The following is a 5,856-nucleotide window of genomic DNA, read 5'->3' as shown; positions in this document are numbered from 1 at the left end:
ATCGCAAAACCCATGATTCCACCGTCGGTTGGGGTGTAACAAAAGGTTTGTTAGAGTGTATTGTTCGCCACCCAGCGACCAAGGTACACTTGTTTTTATAATAAGATTTATTTCTAATAGATCTGCACAAAATCGTTAAAAAGGACAATTAATGTTTTTTTTCTCGTTTACATCAATGTATTTTCAAAAAAAAAAAACATTATTGCTTACTTTCGTCGCAACGTACGGACTTAAAATCCTCATTGAGCATATTTAGTGAAGTATTGAGCAAGAAAAATAGTTGGAGATTAGCATGCAAAGAAAGTAGATGATTATGAAAATAATGACCAAATTTATATTTTCACGTCACGATTTTCAGATTGCGTCACGATTTCAAGTCATTTAGAAAAGCTATAAATAAAGCCCTAATTTTGTCCAAAAGCATATAGACACATCATATCACAGAAAATACATCAAAATTGAAGAAGGTAGACGACCAAGAAATGTTGTTTTGAGGGTCCTAAGGCGAGATCATTCGAAAGGCGATATGGAGTAAAAATATGAAGATCAAGAGAAGAATCACCGGGTTATCAATGTGTTGACTTTTTTTTTTGTCTATAATTAGTCAATTCTTTAATTTCTTAAATGTTCTTGTTGAGATTTGAGATCAAACCCTTTATGAGTATTTGATATTTGTGAAAACCTAATTCTATTGCTGATTTATATTTGGATATTAAGAAATTGTTTAATCTATTATGTTTGCTTGATTAAAGATCCATGATTATTAATATCGAGAATTTTATGTAATCGAGTCTCATAATTTAGATTAATTTTAGATTACGTTTCTTGTATCATATTGTTTTGCTAACATTTGAGCGATCGGAATTTGAGTTAATGAGGTAGGTAGTGGTGACCGGAGGAGGAACCCTTAGCTTAAACATAAGAATCTTGATTTAATATTCATGATTATACTATTAACATAGGTATTTTAAAAGGTCATGGGACGGACAATTTAGTCTTACATAATACGAATTAATATAATGTATCTATGAAAACTATCCATGATGGTAGAAATCTTCCATAGAATAAGGAATGATTAAGTCCAGATATGAATACCTAAATTTTCCATACAGTCAATCATGCTTATTTATATGTTTGTTTATTTGAGTGACACTAATCATACACTCACCATCTTCGCGAGAAAGGTCTCGATCCCTTCCCACCTTAGATCGAGCTGGCATGGCAGCCGGGGCTTCTTCCCCGGAAATCATTCCCATCCAGCCGGACTTTGAAAGTCGATCTAGCGGTGCCTTTCCCTATCGCCTTCTTTTTGATAGTCGTAAGCTAGAGCCCCTATGGTATGGTGGCATGCTTTCTTTTCAGGTGGATTAATAATTAGATTTCACAATGGTAGTATTTCTCCGTTCCGTTCGACACCTTACTTACATAAGTTATGTTATTCATAATCAGGTACACTGTCTATTGTAGATAGTCTCGGTTTGGTATGTTGTTTTTTATAAATTTAAAACTAGATTTGTGTTTCAAGTTTCTTTTATAGACTATCTTTTACAAATCAACCACCTAGTGTATGGTAATCTATTGTTGATATACATATAGTTATGTTTCTCAATTTTCTACTCTTGTTATAATTAACAAAAGCTTGACCTTGTCGGAGTAATTTAGAAAATCAGACAGAAGGGCATTTTAGGAAAGTTTTCTTGATTTAGTTTGTTTCCCCTGTTTTGGTATTATAAACAGGGTGTAGGTGATTTGGTATTTTTTACTAAATGATTTAGGAATTGAAGAGATTGACGAATTTATCAGCCACTAAAAGTCTGTTTTTCTAGCATTGACTTATGCCTTCGAATTCTGTTAGTACTATTCTTAGTATTAGAATTTTTTGAACCGTCTTCTCTTATATCCTCCGTGTGCACACTTCTGAAACTCGAAGATCTTTTTTGAATAAATGTATGAATGTTTTACACTTTACATGTAACGTTTCCCTTATTACACCATTTACACGACCTTGTAAAAATTAGATATCGTTGTTGTACGTAGCATGTTGGTGAAAATCGGAATATCTGAAAACTACACTAAATCATTGTATTTAGCTAATGTTTTTTTACAAGGCACGTGTCACATGGAAATTTGACCAGTGGCATACCGTTACCGGCAAAAAGAAATTAATGATAGCCTATGACAAATTTGAAAAGAATTTACAACCAGCCTATTACATCTGATCATAAAAAAAACTAAACAAACACTTGGTGCCAAAAATGTAAGAGGATGATAAATCGTTGTCCTGAAACTATGAAATTTGTAATAGGGCGGTGAGATCAATAAAGGCCTTTTCTTGGCATGGAATGGTAAGTCCTCCCATCGGATGGTTGAACCCATATTCTTCCTCTGACCTACGTAGCAAATCTTGAAACAATGGTTGATCCAAGTAAGATAAAGGAACCACAAATCGCTTCTTTTGGATTTCTCCAACGTACACAGCCAAATATCCTCTCGGAACGTCTGGTTGGTGTTTGTTGTGCAGTCTGATCATTTGTTTTGCATTAGCAACTAAAGAATGCAGCCTAAAATTAGTCATATCTTTGGACTGGAGAATGAAGATGACTTTGCTCTTGAAAGAATGACAGGATACAGGTGTAGTGAAGAACTGGTTTGGTAAACTTGTATTTATAGGGTAATGTACTTGAAGCTCCCCCGGCAAATAGGGAATCTGATCAGGAGGATAGATAGTTAAGTTTCAGGGGCCTACTTATGTGTTGCCTCACATGGCTTTGCTCAGTTTATTTATCATAAAGTATAGCTTTCCTTATCCACTTATTAAATAAGAATATATATGGTCTACTTGTTTTTGTTTTTGTGAAGTCATGATCAGAAATTATAAAAGAACCATAATGACAGCAAGGAAGAGAAGCGGTGAGAGGATAAATTAATGAAATAGACCCTTTGGTTTTAGAAAATTGTATTATTGGTCCCTAACTTTTGTTTCATACTCGTAAGGTCCCTGTGGTATTCTTTGGTTAAATCATTTGGTTTAATTTTAAACTTAAACTTAAATTGTTTTAATTTTTGAAATTTAGTAATTAAACCTTGTATTTTAAAATGATTTAAAATACACCATATACTATGTATTTAATTAAAAGTTTAATATATATTATATGTATAAGAAAAGTTAGTCGAACCGCTAATACGTCTCATTCACGAAGCCGATCTATAAGGGGAGTTTAACGAAGCGGCCTATAAAATGACCGTCATTAGGTATCCACTCTTACCCACCGTTCCCCTGATTGGTGGAGGGTCGTTAGTCGAACGAGTATGATAGGACAAATAATTCTCATTAATAAGTATAATGGAATTAATAAAGTAAGTAAATGTTTTTATAAAATTGTCAATCTTAGTTAATTTAGGAAACATGTGAATTTGATGTTAATCCATGAAATTACACATTGCACTTTATATAAGTTGTTAATGGAGCGTGTGTGGTTAACGGGCACACTAATATGGACTAATAAAGGTGGCAATGGGTGTCTCGTAAATTATCATTGGTTAATGGGCGTGTGTGGGTAATCGGCACATTGATTAAATGATAAATGACATCAAGAGTACCAAGCTAATTTGCATGGTTATTCATATCTTGTTTGTAATCATTGGCATCCCAGTCACAAAGTGAGAGCATAATCGAGATTAAACATGTCATTGAATAGTTCAATGAATCTCAAAAGATCTAGGATTTTCATAAGATTTAAATCCGTAGAACTTTTACCTACCTAAAATAGATTCGAATTTAATTACACCATCCCTATTCAAAGTTCAAACCGAAAATATGGATCCTAACCTTAATTTAAATTTAAGGGTTAATAATTAAGGATTAAAATCAACTAACTTGAATTATCTTTTCTCCTATTATAGATGTCAAGTTTAGACAAAAATGGTCTTCATTGTTCTTTAGGAAGTGGTTTTCCTCTTTCTTATAAAGTTTATATTCCACATGTTGATCAACGTGAAAGAATATTCCCTTCTTCAAGCAATGGTGGAACTCGAGATCATGTTTCTCCAACTCTTCGTCCACCCCTCCATTGACTCTCCATAAGTCATGCTTTCTTCAAGTTGAAAAGTACGAAGTTACTCAAGCCCTGTTGGCATGTAAACATCAAGATGCAAAACTTGTATGTGCGCATGCTCTAAAAATGAAATTTTACACTGACAAATTGGGGATGTTGGATGTCGTTTTCCCAACGGAGCTAGCCATTGACTTGGTTCTACTTTCGCTTCCTGATTCATATAGTCAGTTCATTAAAGACTACTATATGACTGACCACAATGTGACCCTAATTGATCTGACACATATATTGATTGTTGTTGAAGCAGAAATAATTAAGAGCACAAGTCATGCAATAATGTTTCAAGGATCTATCTCCCATGTTTCCATGGACAATGACAATGGTAGTTTAGAAAAGGCTTCTCTTCCCAATAGAAAGGGATCGGCCAAGGTTAATTTGTTTGATCATATGGTAAAGGGATATGCTAGTTCTGAGATTGTTCCATGTGCCAATCCTAAAAGGTCCATATGTTTCTATTTCTAATTAAAGGGACATTGAATACAAAGGTACCCTGACTACCTAAAAGATCGCAAAGATAGTAAAGTTAAGTCGTATGACTCTACTTCAGGTACATCCATTATCTAACTCCATTATTATTTTCCTATTCATAGATTCTTAATATATGACGTGATATTCACATTTTTATGTTTTGCAGGATCTAAGAGAAAGAATAAAGCTTAAGAAGAGTAAGTTGAATCCAATCGTGAGAGATGGATTTTTGTCACATGGTTTGATGATCAAATTTTGGAAGCTACTGCATAGAAGTTATGATAATAGATTGCTTAAGAAATGTCTAGATACATAGTTTTCACTTTATGCATTGTAAGAACAAGTTCCAAATTTTTCCGATTATTATTACTAAAAGTAAATCTTTGATCTATCTAATTCTCTTACTTTATGTTTTCTTACAATGTCATTTATGAAATCTAATTTAAGTGCGGGAGAGTTGTAACACCCAGCTTCGAATCGTTTCGTTATTTGGGCCATAACGTGAAGATTAGTTATCATGAGCCTTCATGCGTTGGGGAAAAAGAGAGATTTAGACGCTTTTTTGATGTCGGTATTATAGATTAAGTGATTTGATAGTCCGGTTGTGTTTTGGAGTCCAAGGGTATATGGGTAAAGTGGCATTTCGGGCCTTTTTATGAATTTTTGATTTTAGTTTGGAATGTTTTAAGGCAATGATGAGTTGATAGAAGTGTAGAGCTTCTCGTCACCTTTCTGGGGATATAAGGATTGTTGAAAACGGACTTAGAATGAAGAAGTTATGGCCTTCGAAAGTTTCACAATATTAGGGTTGAGCCTAGTACGCAGGGCGTACATGGAAGGACACTAGGTGTACTAGGCAGGGCAGTAGCGAGTGCTCTTTGGAGTATGCTTGGCATACCAGAAGTATGCATGGAATACACTAGTCAGACTTAAACCCTAATTTATGGTCTTGGACACTAGTTAACCTCTATAACTCAATACCAAACCCCCTTATCTTCAATCTCAATCCCATTAAACCCATATTTCAGTTGGACAGAAACTTGGAGTCATGCAATTTGAATAGCGTGATGTATCATAATCTTGATCGTTGGAAGGTTATGACTAATTTGTTGATCACTTGTTTATATGAGTCAAGTGAAGGACTAAAGGATCCAGTACACATTAATGTGGACTGTTCAGATCCACCACAAAGGATGATAACTTTATTCGTCATGATTTACTGATGTTTTTCGTAAATATGGTTGTGTTTACAAGATTAAGCATAATTATGATA

At 34.1% G+C, this 5,856-nt stretch overlaps 1 pseudogene; it reads right to left on the bottom strand.

The window, feature by feature from the left end:
• Positions 1-2,041: 2,041 nt before the first annotated feature.
• Positions 2,042-2,655, bottom strand: LOC145092426 (auxin-responsive protein SAUR21 pseudogene; annotated as a pseudogene).
• Positions 2,656-5,856: the final 3,201 nt, after the last annotated feature.

This window comes from Lactuca serriola, chromosome 3 (genome assembly GCF_051521515.1).
Source record: "Lactuca serriola cultivar US96UC23 chromosome 3, Lser_US96UC23_V15, whole genome shotgun sequence".
Taxonomy (NCBI): domain Eukaryota; kingdom Viridiplantae; phylum Streptophyta; class Magnoliopsida; order Asterales; family Asteraceae; genus Lactuca; species Lactuca serriola.
Note: the sequence above shows the minus strand (reverse complement) of the source record. Positions and strands in the feature narration are given on the sequence as shown.